General features: G+C 44.9%; 1 long non-coding RNA gene across 3 annotated transcripts in view; it reads right to left on the reverse strand.

The window, feature by feature from the left end:
- Positions 1–14,817, reverse strand: part of LOC138569657 (uncharacterized) — a 1,296,145-nt gene that overhangs the window by 1,234,986 nt on the left and 46,342 nt on the right. The window lies entirely within an intron of this gene.

Genomic DNA, 14,817 nt, shown 5'->3' on the forward strand with positions numbered 1-14,817 from the left:
CCGGCAGGTCAGGGTGCACTGACCCCTGCAGGCCTTCTTGTAGTCTGTCAGTCCAGAAAGGGTGCCGGTACGTTGCTACCGGCACCTTTATTTCCAGACTGCCAGACTTGGAATGAGGCCCATTGTCTCATTCAAGGTCTACAATGGAAATTAACAGATTATGACACATTATCTATGAATCATATAAAGCAATGATTTTATTTTAGAAAAGGTGTTTTTTTTACAAAGACGTCTGTGATAATTACGTTTTGGGAATTGGGATAACAAGTTTTGCTCTAATATTGATAGAGGGGAGGCGGTAGTGTGGAAATCAGTATGGTCATCTTAAAGACAAGGTGCATCTTCCTCCTTTACCAGTTGAATTTCTAATAGAACTCTACACCCTCTTATTCTTGGACATGGTGCAGGGACATCTTCTATGGCAGAATTATGGCTGCAACACTAGGGTAAAAAATCTACCCAAAAACCATTGTATGTTTTTATCTCAATACCAGCAGTGTGTGTAGTGATGGCGTCTTGAAATCTTAGGCCTTTGCTTCAGAGAGAGAGTGCCATTGAGCCAGGGAAGCAAGATGCAGAAAGAAAGAGATCGAGGTAGAATTGAAGCAAGTGGACGGAGGGCCACGTAGTGTACGGTGTCCATGGTGCAGAAGCCAAAATCATCAACACATAATGACATGTACATGTTGGGTGATTGAAAGGAGCATCAACCATACTAAATCAAAAATCAGGAGCCATTCCAATAAGAATTTCTACATTTGGGTCATGTCAACAATACGGAAGACCCTGTTTCTAACTATTTTAGATTGCTTGAAGCATGTCCAAATATTTCTTGCTAATATTGATTTATAGGGAAATGCAGTTTTGTAGTGTATACATGGGCACTACTTGTACTAAAAGCAGATGGTAATTTTCAGAAAAGAGGGCATCGCATTTGCTGATATTATGTAAATAAATGAGAGTCAGGTTTAGGGCACTAGAATGTAGGGGTATTGCTAGATTGCTATTAGCGATATAAAGTCTTGATATAATTGTGATGCGTAGTATAGTAATAGATAAGAATAGTACATCTCCTGGTTAGTTAGGAATTGTAAGAGTTGTACCCTTCATCTGAGAGAGGCTGAGTAGGGACTGCTCAAGGAAGCCTTTTGGCATGCCCTTTGCTTATCAGGATAAGATATAATCTTTAATTGCCCACATCAGGCTGAACTCTTCCAAGTCCTAACTAACCAGGAGATCTACTATTCTTCTTAGCTATCACTATACTATACATCAGGATTATATCAAGCCTTTATATCGCTAATTGCAATCTTATTGGTCATCTTGATATCACAATTGACTCTTTTGCCTTGATAAGGATTAAATAAATGACAATGGCCAGATTTCACAGCTGTATCAGTCTGAGGGGAGAAGCACAGGTTCCTATAAAATATGACCCTCAGAGTCTTGGCTTCCTCTGAAGGGTCCTAAGGAGTATAGGATATGAAGGCCCCTGAAAGGGTAATGCAGCCAGAAAGGCACAACTGAGATGCAGGATCTCCCTCTTCTTAATACCATTAAGGTGCAGGTAGTTGTCCTGCATCCATTGCTGCACCATTACCAGACATCTGGTCAATCCCGCAGCATCCTTGGATCCATTGTGGAAATCCACCAAGAAACTAGGGTCACCGACGCAGAGCTGACAACAGAGACCAATGTTCTTCACAACCTGGGACAAGGAGGAAAAATAAACATTAAATAGAAGGGATGTGAGACAAGTGCCTTGTGGGACTCCAAATGTCATTAGCCAACTGTATGAGAAAAACACACCCAGCTGTACTTTATGGCTTCTATCTCAAAAAGGAGCTGATCCAAGCCAATGCAGACCACTGAATGTGGTGGATTACATTGTCACAGTCCACAGTGTCAAAGGCTGCCAAGAGATCTAATAATATCAGAGCATCTGGCCCCACTCTTCATCAGGGTAGTGGTCTCATTGCTGTAGGCCAGGGAGAAAACAAATGGGCTATCTGCCAGCATTGTCAACCCACCTCCAGATAACAGAACAGTAGAGGTGTTACCTCCCCTCTAAGGTCTTACTTCTACATTTCAGGAAGGAGCAGAAAGCTCTCCTCTTAAAAGAGATGGCTCCTCCATTACACCTAGATCCATCAACTCTCCACTCTCCACCCAACCTGAAACTTGGTGATCTGCTCCCCCCTGTTTCCTCCCCAAGTTGCTTGTATATTCCCTGTAGCCAAATTTCTCTCCCTCCCACAGCCCGGTGATAGAGCCCCTACCTTTTATCTCTGCCTCCATCACTGTGTCTTTCCCCCTATGACTTACAAATCTCTTGTTGCTTTCTAAATCTACGTCCACGCTCACTAATACATACCCAAATAATAATAGTAATAATAGAAAGTGGAAGTTTGAGTTTGGTCTAAGGTTTGCCATATTTCAAGAATCTAGCTTAGCTCTTTTTAGTACAGGTTAAACTAACACAGCTTTAAACAAACTTGGGGAAAGTACCAGACGGTGAAGCGACATTAGTAATAGCTGATAGATCCTCTGATACAGTCAAAATATGGTCTTCAAAATCTGGTCCAGAAAAGGATCCAAAGAAGATATGGAACTTTCTGAAGTTCTCATCCTCTTAGCAACATCATACCTGAATAAAAACTCAAATTGAGTGAACCCAGAAAGCGTCATAACTGGGGTAGAAATACAAGATTCAAGCATTCATCCCTGGATTCATTAGCAATAGAGTCCATAGGGAGCTCATGTTGTCATGAGAAATGTTGGATGTCTGTTGCATAGTGACGAAGAAGGTGCTACTTTATGAGACTACACTAGTAGCAAAGCAGAGTCAACATATATATTGAAAAGCTTGGCTGGAATAGAATAATCAGAGAAACTTCTTCCCAAAAAGTGTATATTTGCTTGCAAAATAGCCTTTTTATATAATTTAGCAGATGGTTTCTACACAATGGGCCTCATTACGAGTTTGGGGGTACTCTGGCAATAAATCCAACAAAATACTGCTAACCTCAATTGCTGTTACTGCCACTTGGTCCTGTGGAATTACCACGGGATTACAAGTGGTGGTAATTCCCCATTTGTTTGGTACATAGGACTCCAGGGGGACTTTTTGCATCTTTACCGCTGGCAGAATTACAGTGCTGTGCTGTAATTTCCCCAGCTATAAATCCACCAAAAATTATAACTTGAAGGTGCAGGAAAAGTGGCAGTAACAGTATTACTCTCACTTTTTCCCAACACCAACAAACTTGTGATGAGGCCCTATGTCTTATTTATAGGAAATCATGAGGCTCTCTAAGCGGCGTCCGAGTCTTTTCAAATTCAGTAACTCAGAGTTAACACAGTGGTTATTAGAATGTGCAGCTGGCTTGACACATCCTTTTATCTATGGTGCCAACTGACAGAAGACAGCAAAAACCTTATTTTAAAAAATCAAACTATTCATTTGGCGGTTCTGAGATATCACCCCTAGCTAAAGAGGGCATAAAAAGTGCTTTAAAGTTGGCAAGTATCATAAAATTAAGTTTTCATCTAAAACTAAAACCGTTATAGAAATTCTCTAAAGGTGGACTCCCTTTAGGTATCTTACAAATATATCTTAGGTATCTTATCTGTGAATTAAATAAAGCAATGATTTTTTTTTTATAGAAAAGGTGTGTTTTTTACAAATAAGCCTGTGATCATTACGTTTTGAGATTTGGGAATTAGGATAACAAGTTTTGCTCTAGGAATGATAGAGGGGAGGCGGAATCTAGTAGTGTGGTCATCAGTATGGTCATCTTGAAGACAAGGTGCATCTTCCTCCTTTACCAGTTGAATTTCTAATAGAACTCTACACCCTCTTATTCTTGGACATGGTGCAGGGACATCTCCTTCAATGGCGGAATTCTGGCTGCATCACAAGGTTACAAAATCTACCCAAAAACCATTGTATGTTTTTATCTCAATACCAGCAGTGTGTGTAGTGATGGCATCTTGAAATCCTAGGCTTTTGCTTAAGAGGCAGAGTGCCATTGAGCCAGGGAAGCAAGATGTAGAAAGAAAGAGGTTGTGGTAGATTTGAAGCAAGTGGACAGAGGGCCAGGTTGTGTTGTCCACAATGACTTAGTGTACGGTGTCCATGGTGCAGAAGCCAAAATCATCAACACATCATGACATGTACGTGTTGGGCGATTGAAAGGAGCATCAACCATACCAAATCAACAATTAGGAGCCATTCCATTAAGAATTTCCACATTTGGGTCATGTCAACAATATGGATGGCCCTATTTCTGACTATTTTAGACTGCTTGAAGCATGTCCAAATATTTCTTGCTAATATCGAGTTGTAGGGAAATTCAGTTTTGTAATATATACATGGCCACTACTTGTATTAAAAGCAGATGGCAATTTTCAGAAAAGAGGGCATCGCATTTGCTGATAATATTTAAATGAACGAGAGTCAGGTTTAGGGCACTAGAATGTAGGGATATTGCTAGATTGCTATTAGCGATATAAAGTCTTGATGTAATTGTGATGCGTAGTATAGTAATAGATAAGAAAAGTAGATCTCCTGGTTAGTTAGGAATTGTAAGAGTTGTACCCATCATCTGAGAGAGGCTGAGTAGGGACTGCTCAAGCAAGCCTTTTGGCATGCCCTTTGCTTGTCAGTATAAGATATAATCTTTACTTGCCCACACCAGGCTCAACTCTTCCAAGTCCTAACTAACCAGGAGATCTACTATTCTTCTTAGCTATCACTATACTATGCATCAGGATTATATCAAGCCTTTGTATCGCTAATAGCAATCTTATTGGTCATCTTGATATCACAATTGACTCTTTTGCCTTGATAAGGATTAAATAAATGAAAATGGCCAGATTTCACAGCTGCATCAGTCTGAGGGGAGAAGCACAGGTTCCTATAAAATATGACCCTCAGAGTCTTGGCTTCCTTTGCAGGGTCCTGAGGAGATCTAAGATATGAAGGCCCCTGAAAGGGTAATGCGGCCAGAGAGGCGCAACTCAGAAGCAGGATCTCCCTCTTCTTAATACCATTAAGGTGCAGGTAGTTGTCCTGCATCCATTGCTGCACCATTACCAGACATCTGGTCAATCCCGCAGCATCCTTGGATCCATTGTGGAAATCCACCAAGAAACTAGGGTCATCGATGCAGAGCTGACAACAGAGACCAATGTTCTACACAACCTAGGACAAAGAGCACAAATAAACATTAAATAAAAGGGATGTGAGACAGGTGCCTTGTGGGACTCCAAATGTCGTTGGCCAACTGTATGAGAAAAACACACCTAGCTGTACTCTGTGGCTTCTATCTCAAAAAGGAGCTGATCCAAGCAATGCAGACCACTGGATCTGGTGGATTACATTGTCACAGTCCACAGTGTCAATGGCTGCCAAGAGATCTAATAATATCAGAGTATCTGGCCCCCTTCTTCATCAGGGTAGTGGTCTCATTGCAGTAGGCCAGGGAGAAAACAAATGGGCTATCTGCCAGCATTGTCAACCCACCTCCAGATAACCGAACAGTTGAGGTGTTACCTCCCCTCTAAGGTCTTACTTCTACATTTCAGGAAGGAGCTCAAGGCTCTCCTCTTAAAAGAAATGGCTCCTCCATTACACCTATATCCATGCACTCTCCACTCTCCACCCAACCTGAAACTAGGTGATCTGCTCCCCCCTGTTTCCTTCCCTAGTTACTTGTATATTCCCTGCAGCCAAATTTCCCTCCCTCCCACAGCCCGGTGATAGAGCCCCTACCTTTTATCTCTGCCTCCATCACTGTGTCTTTCCCCCTATGGCTTACAAATCTCTTGTTGCTTTCTAAATCTACGTCCACGCTCACTAATACATACCCAAATAATAATAGTGATAATAGAAAGTGGAAGTTTGAGTTTGGTCTAAGGTTTGCCATATTTCAAGAATCTAGCTTAGCTCTTTTTAGTACGGGCTAAACTAACACATCTTTAAACAAACTTGGGGAAAGCCAGACTGTGAAGCGACATTAGTAATAGCTGACAGATCCTCTGATACAGTTAAAATATGGTCTTCAAAATCTGGTCCAGAAAAGGATCCAAAGAAGATATGGAACTTTCTGAAGTTCTCATCCTCTTAGCAACGTCATACCTGAATAAAAACTCAAATTGAGTGAACCCAGAAAGCGTCATAACTGGGGTAGAAATACAAGATTCAAGCATTCATCCCTGGATTCATTAGCAATAGAGTCCATAGGGAGCTCATGTTGTCATGAGAAATGTTGGATGGCTGTTGCATAGTGACGAAGAAGGTGATACTTTATGAGACTACACTGGTAGCAAAGCAGAGTCAACATATATATTGAAAAGCTTGGCTGGATTAGAATTATCAGAGAAACTTCTTCCCAAAAAGTGTATATTTGCTTGCAAAATAGCTTTTTTATAATTTACCAGATGGTTTCTACACAATGGGCCTCTTTACGAGTTTGGGGGTACTCTGGCAATAAATCCAACAAAATACTGCTAACCTCAATTGCTGTTACCGCCACTTGGTCCTTTGGAGTTACCACGGGATTACAAGTGGTGGTAATTCCCCATTTGTGTGGTACATAGGACTCCGGGGGGACTTATTGCATCTTTACCGCTGGCAGAATTACAGTGCTGTGCTGTAATTCCCCCAGCTATAAATCCACCGAAAATTATAACTTGACGGTGCAGGAAAAGTGGCAGTAACAGTATTACTCTCACTTTTTCCCCAACACCACCAAACTTGTAATGAGGCCCTATGTCTTATGTAAAGGAAATCATGAGTCTCTCTAAGCGGCGTCCAAGTCTTTTCAAATTCAGTAACTCAGATTTAACCCAGTGGTTATTAGAATGTGCAGCTGCTTGACACATCCTTTTATCTATGTTGCCAACTGACATAGGACAGCAAGAACCTTATTTTAAAAAATCGAACTATTCATCTGGCGGTTCTGAGATATCACCCCTAGCTAAAGAGGCCATAAAAACTGCTTTAAAGTTGGCAAGTATCATAAAATTAAGTTTTCATCTAAAACTAAAACCGTTATAGGAATTCTCTAAAGGTGGACCCCCTTTAGGTATCTTACAAATATATCTTAGGTATCTTATCTATAAATTAAATAAAGCAATGATTTTTTTTTTATAGAAAAGGTGTGTTTTTTACAAGTAAGTCTCTGATAATTAGGTTTTGAGATTTGGTAATTGGGATAACAAATTTTGCTCTAGGATTGATAGAGGGGAGGCGGAATCTAGTGGTGTGGTCATCAGTATGGTCATCTTGAAGACAAGTTGCATCTTTCACCTTTACCAGATGAATTTCTAATAGAACTCTACACCCTCTTATTCTTGGACATGGTGCATGTCATGATGCCTGCCCCCGGAAGACCAGACCAGGCCCAGCAGCCCCGGAAACAGGCATCATGCCACTTGGAGCATGCCCAAAAGCCCCAGTTAGGGGCTGTTTGGGTGCAGTGCTGGCGCCTATGGCGCCAGGCTCATAAAGATAAAGTCAGTCCTGGCGCCATGGGCGCCAGGCTCATTATTGATAACTTACCTGAAGCAGACCATGCTGCATACTCACCTGAGACAGACCATGCTGCATGAAGACTCAAGCCAAATGAGGCTTAGGAGGGACTATTTTACTGAAGGGACTATTTTGTTACTTGGGTGGGGCTGTGGAAGAATACTTACCTGGAACTTCTTCCAAGGCTATTTAAACCACGCCCGGACAGCCACACGTGCTTCGCGTTATTCTGCTTGCTGCAGCATAACGCTCACTGTGTTTTCAGCAGCTCCAGTCTTCAGCCACGCCCGCTTCAGTCCTGGGACTCCTGAAACAAGAAGAAAAGAAGGATAAAGGTTAGAACAGGAGTTTTAACTTTAATCCTTACCTGAATCCTGATCCATCTCGCCACAGAGCTGAAAGACAGAAGTCTTTGAAGCATCGCTTCGCATTCCTACGGCGCCTCGCTGAACTCACCTGCTTGGCGGTACTTCAGCATTCATCACGCTCTCTCCATTTTGCGGCCGCCCTCCGACACCTAAGGAGACAAAGACAGCAAGGCGAGCAAGGGGAGAAAGCAAAGACAATACAAGTTACCCCCCACAAAACTTACCTGATTTACCACGTGGGTCTCACCTCATCTCGGGTCGGCGCAGTCAACTCTGCTTCATCGCCGTACCCCTACCCCTAAGGGGAAAACCACAATAGACTTACCTGAATCTTACCAATTGCCATTTGGAAATCTTCGAGTGGATTAATCGGCAACCTGCAAGGAATCGGACAGAGTGAAGATCAGGCATTTGAACTCTTATGAACAATTGGACTTTAGAGTCAATACTGGAACTCACCAATTCCTCTACGCCAGTGAAGTAACTGGTCATCAACGCGCCCCTGCGGTCGACGCAGGATGGAGAGCTCATCCTTCCAAACCATCAGGTGAGACTAAGGAGGGGACATCAAGAGTGATCTGTGGGAAGACAACGGGAGTGGGGAAGGTGGGTTGACACTCAATTCCACGGGTGGTTAATTCCCCTTCTCCTTTGCAGAAGAATATTCCTGGGAGCCAGACGAACTAGGCTGAGCGGGCCAGTCCAGTCAGTCATCTCGGCGCTACATGTCACGCTGGTGGAAACAACAGCGGCCCAGTTCCGGTCGACGCCCCCGTGGGAACCAGGTGAGCGTAACAGAACGCGAAGCCTACCCACAAATACCCACCTGGGCGTCATGGAGACCTCGGAAACTGATCAGTTGGCCTAATTATTAGGGGAATTAAGGGCTGAAGTGCATTCCGCCCGCCAAGAAACCAATGCCCTCAGGAGGGAACTGATATTGTCAAAAGAACAAACTGATGAGTTGGCCAGACAACTATTACAGAGCCAGGCTGGACAAACACCTCTACCAGGACTTGGGGCAAGTCCAGCTCCTGTACCATCGAGTAACCCGGTGCAGATAAATTTATCTGGAGCCGTTCCTTTGGCTCCGCCTGAACACTTTGCCGGAGACCCAAAAGGGTTTGCAACATTCATGAATCAATGCCGCTTGCACTTTTTATGTAGACCTGGAGCTTTCCCAAACGATCAGGCCAAGGTAGCCTTTGTACTGTCATATCTCAGCGGCAGTGCGGCGGATTGGTCCATTCCACTAGTTAACCAGGATGACCTGATTCTTCGAGATTTCCAAGGTTTTCGAACAAGCATGGAAAGACTATTCGCCCGACACTCCCGAGGACAGGCTTTCGACAACAAACTTTTATCCCTACGGCAAGCTAACCAGGATCTTTTATCTTACATTGCAATAGATTAGTAGTGGAAACCGAATGGCCTGAAGCCAAGCGAATCACATTATTCCATCGAGGACTTCGGGGAGAACTCAAAGATGTTTTGGCCCAAATCGTGAACCCGCCTCAAGACTGTGCTGAATATATAGATCTAGTGGTCCAGCTCGATCACAGACTTCAAACCAGGAAGGCTGACCGAACCAAGTTTGAGAACAGGATGTTGGTTAAAACCCATGTAAGCTCCAAAGGAGTAGATGTCTCAGAACCTATGCAAATCGGGGGGGTTAAAGGACCCTTAACATGGAAGGAAAGAGATAGAAGACGGCAACTGCAATTATGTTTATATTGCGGAACTACTGGTCGTTTTCTTCGGAACTGCCCTGTAAAACCACCCAAGAAAGTTATAGGAACAGCAGACGAAAACCATGTGAAATCTGACTCGGGAAAAGACCACGCCCGGCAAGCGTAGAGGTCCGCTTGCCGAGCTTAAAGAAGAACACTCTGACCTCGCATTTCACCATACCCATGGTCTTTGTAGATCCAGAGCCATCACGCATGCACGCGGCAGTGGAGCCATAGGAAATTACTTGGACTGGGAATTGGCTACCAGGATGAATCTATCTCTCACCCGCAAGACCACGGCCGATGTTGTCACCACTGTAGATGGAACGGAAATTGCCTCTGGACCCGTAACTCATTCCACTGCAGAGATGACATCGCTGAGTCAAGATGGGCATCGAGAGGCTATGGTGTTTGACTTAATCAAGGCCCTACAGTTTCAGCTGATACTGGGGATACCTTGGTTGGAAAAACATAATCCCTGTATTGATTGGCGAGAGAAGAGACTATCTTTCCCAGAATGTGCTCACACCTGCTACCCAAGGAAAACTCAAAACTCAGTCCTGGCCCCAGTAATTCCAGTAGCCATACAATTACCTGTTGAATACCAAGACTTTCAGGATGTCTTCCAAAAGGAACAGGCAAACACCTTACCACCTCACAGATCGTATGATTGTCAAATAGATCTTGTACCTGGAGCACAACCACCTTGCAGCAGAATCTATGCCCTTACGGAACCCGAAAATCTCCATTTGCGCCAGTACCTAGACCAGTACCTTGCTAATGGCTTCATTCGCCCGTCCAAGTCCCCTGCATCTTCAGCTTTGTTCTTCGTACAGAAAAAGGAAGGCGACCTTAGAACATGTATAGACTACCGCGCACTGAATCAGATAACCATCAAGAATCGATGCCCACTGCCTTTGATCCCAGAACTACTAGACCAGGTGAAGGATGCTTGTATATACACGAAACTAGACCTTCGGGGGGCATATCATCTGGTACGTGTCAAAGAGGGTGACGAATGGAAGACTGCTTTTCGCACCAAGTACGGACTATTTGAGTACCAGGTGATGCCCTTCGGACTATGCAATGCACCAGCAGCCTTCCAGTTCTTCATGAACGATGTCCTCCGAGAGTGTAACGCTCACCTGATTCCCACGGAGGCGCTGATCCCGGCTGGACTGCTATCGTTTCTTCAATTGAGAAGCGTAGAGCTCGGACGACTCTCAGGACTGGGCTTCCTCTTATCGAATGTCTGACTTGCAGGGTAAGTTTTCTGCAGGTGGAAGAAAAAGGGTTAATCACCGTTTGATGGGATTCCTTCTCCCACCAATCGCCAGTTTCTCCCACAGCCTAGCTTTCTACTTGTCTCGGCGAGCTCTCACCTTAGGCGTATAAATGCTGAGCTCTCAATCCTGCGTCTGGTGCAGGGGTGCGTGGATTCCAGTTACGTCACTGGATGAGTTCAGTGTTGAGGCTCAAGTCTTTTGCGGCTTTAGTTGTGGCACTGGTGCTGGGATGCCGAAGAGCGATGCCGCCGTTACTGCACGAGCGGATGCCTGTAAGTATACTGTAGTCTTTAGGCTTTAAAAGATGGGCACCTCAATAATGTCCCTTTTCCTTTGTTTCAGGCCTCAGGATGCTGTGGGCGTAGTTTTCCGTTGCCGCTGCACGTGCCGATGCACGTAAGTACAATGTTCGTTGGCCGCTTTTAATGGCACCTCTAATAATGTCCTTTTTCTAGTTTTCAGGTGCCGGGATGCTGCGGGCTTTATATCCGTTGCCACTGCACGTGCCGATGCACGTAAGTATAATGATCGTTGGCCGCTTTTAATGGCACCTCTAATAATGTCCTTTTTCTAGTTTTCAGGTGCCGGGATGCTGCGGTTGATGCGGCCGCTTCTGCGCTGCAAAAACTGGTAAGTTAAGATGAATGCGACTGCCTTCACCCGAAACCCTTTTTAATTATGTCCTTTGCCTTTCAGGTGCAGAGAAGCTGCCGAAGAGAAGGCCGCAGTTAGCTCTGTTGCAATCACGGATGGATCAGGTAAGCGGGCGCGGCTGCGAGCGAGTTGCACTTTTCTAACCTTATGTTTATTCTTTGCAGGTTTTGCCGGTGACTGGATTCCGGGATCTGGTAAGTATTGTTCTGTGTCTTTCTTCATCCACAGGTTGCTGCGCGGAAGCTGAAGATGACTCTGGACCTGGAATGCAGGAGCCGACTCGGTGAGCGTCCTGCTGCTGCTGCAGAATAACGCGAAGCACGTGTTTTCCATCGGGCGTGGTTTAAATAGCAGAGAAGTGCTTCCAGTGTGTGTTCTTCCACCGGTTCCACCCAGGTAAGAAAAGAGTTCCTGAATGGAGAGAATAGTTCCTCCCAGCCCTGATGGCTGGGGACTTCAACCAGACTGGATTGTTCTGGGTAAATATGCAGCATGGTCTGCCTCAGGTAAGTCCACCCAAGCATTATTACACTGTTTATCAATATGAGCCCGGCACCTATGGCGCCGGGACTGAAACCCTTCATGAGCCTGGCGCCAAAGGCGCCAGGACACGGTCCAAAGGGCCCCTGTAGGGGTCTTCTGGGTCCGGAGTAGTGGAAGAGGGGTCTGCTTCCGAGGGCGCTGGGCCAGTCCTGGCCCCTCGGGAGTAGCGCCCATGACAGCACCCCCCCCTCAAGGCCCCTCCCAAACTTGTCCTCCCCGGGGGTTTTGGTTTATCGGGAAAGGTTTGGTGAAATTTCTGGACTAGACAAGGAACATGGACGTGGTCATAGGGTTCCCATGACCTTTCCTGAGGTCCGTAGCCTTTCCAGTCGATTAGGTAGAATAGCTTCGATCTGATGATTTTAGAGTCCAAAATGTCTTTTACTTCAAATTCGGGCTCCCCATTCACTTGAATGGGCTCTGGAGGATTGGTCAATCTGGTTCCAGGTTGCATGGGTTTCAAAAGAGATACGTGAAATACAGGATGTATTCTCATATGGGTTGGCAATTCTAATATAACGGCCACTGGATTAATTATGGCCGTAATTGGATATGGTCCCAGGTATTTGGGGTTGAAGGTGCGAGGCCCTTTAAGCGATAAATGTTTGGTGGACAGCCAGACTTGATCCCCAACCTGGTATTGAGGGGCATTGCTTCGGTGTTGATCTGCTCCTTTTTTGTACCTCTCTTTAGCTTGTTGTAGATGTGCAGTCGCTTCCTTAAAAGCTTGGGTAATAACGGTGTGCAATTGATCCACGGCGGGTGTTCCAAGATCTTGAGGTGGATCAAGGTTGGAGGTTCGAGGATGAATCCCATACAAGATGTAGAAGGGACTCTTCCCGGTACCCGAATGAACTGAATTGTTGTAAGCATATTCAGCTATCCAAAGGATGTCCTTCCAGTTACTCTCCGACTGTTGTAGCATGCATCGTAAATATTGCTCGAGAGTCTGGTTTGTTCTCTCGGTTTGCCCGTCGGTCTGGGGATGATGGCTGGTCGAAAGTCTTACATCGATTTGAGCTAATCGACAACAGCTATGCCAAAAGTGGGAAATAAACTGGCTCCCCCTATCTGAGATTAGTACTGACGGGAAGCCGTGTAGCCGGACGATGTTTTCAAGAAATACTTTGGCTAGGACTGATGCTGGAGGTAAGCCTTTTAGCGGAATGAAGTGGGCCATTTTAGAAAACAGGTCCACAATAACAAGAATGGTGTTGTACCCGGAACAGGAGGGTAAGTCTGTGATGAAGTCCATGGAAAGGGTATGCCATGGACACGGTGGGATGTCTAATGGTTGCAGAAGACCAGCCGGCCTCTTCTTCTGACCCTTGTTTTGAGCGCACACACCGCAGGACATCACAAATTCCTTTATGTCTTTTCTCCACGAAGGCCACCAGAAGTGTCTCTTCACCTTTTCTATGGTTTTGGCAATGCCAGGGTGACCCTCAATTAATGAATCATGATAACATGAGATTACCTGTCTTTGTAAATCGGCGTGTGGTAGGAACAATCGTCCTTGGAAATAAGGCAAGTCATTGCTTACGGTGAAATCTTTTCCTTTTTGTAACCAGTTCAGTAAGTCTGGTGAGGTTACAAGTTGTTTAGTTTTTTCTTCAATATCTTCAATGGATTGTGAAGAAATCAGACCCACGATCCTTTGTTCAGGAATTATTGGTACAGGTTCTGGATTGGCAACGTTATCTCCCATTCCAATTCGGGAAAGAGCATCCGCTTTGCCGTTCTTGTTGCCGGGGCGATAAGTGATCACGAAGTCAAATTCAGCAAAGAATAGAGCCCAGCGAAGCTGTCTGGAGGATTGAGCCTTGGCGGTTTTCAGATACTGCAGATTTCGATGATCGGTGATCACTGTGACGGTGTGTCTGGCCCCGAGGAGATAATGCCGCCATGCCTTAAAGACTGATTTAATCGCTAGAAGCTCTTTGTCTGTGATGGTGTAGTTGATCTCAGGCGCCGAGAACTTCTGAGACCAGAATGCCACAGGATGCAGTTGGTTAGTCTCTGGATCTCTTTGTGATAGGACTGCTCCCATTGCTAAGCTGGAGGCGTCGGTTTCAACGATGTAAGGGAGGTTCGGGCGTGGCTGTTTCATTATTGGCGCCGAGGTGAATTTAGCCTTTAGCTCTTGGAAGGCTTGTTCTGCTTCTGCGGACCATTCAAAGCATTTATTTTTTCTTAAGAGGGCGGTGATGGGTTGTACCACTCGTGAAAACTCTGGAATAAATCTACGGTAAAAATTGGCAAAGCCTAGCATGCTTTGAACGCCTTTCACGGAAGTAGGAGACGGCCATTTGAGGATAGCATCTACTTTTCTCGAGTCCATGTGGACTCCTTTGGGTGTCAGAATAAATCCCAAAAATTCGACCTCAGTGACATGAAAAACACATTTTTTGAGCTTGGCAAAAAGTTTATGTTGGCGAAGTTTTTCAAGGACCGCCCTAACATGATTTCGATGGTCAGCTTCTGAAGATGAGTACACAAGAATGTCATCTATGTAGACGACAACGCAGACATCAATGAGCTCTCTGAGGACATCATTCATAAAATATTGGAAGGCGGCCGGTGCATTGCATAGTCCAAAGGGCATCACTTGGTATTCAAATAGCACATACTTAGTGCGAAAGACCGTCTTCCATTCATCTCCTTCCTTGATCCGTACCAAGTGATAAGCTCCCCGGAGA

This window comes from Ambystoma mexicanum, chromosome 2q (assembly GCF_040938575.1).
Source record: "Ambystoma mexicanum isolate Mex_15411 chromosome 2q, UKY_AmexF1_1, whole genome shotgun sequence".
Taxonomy (NCBI): Eukaryota; Metazoa; Chordata; class Amphibia; order Caudata; family Ambystomatidae; genus Ambystoma; species Ambystoma mexicanum.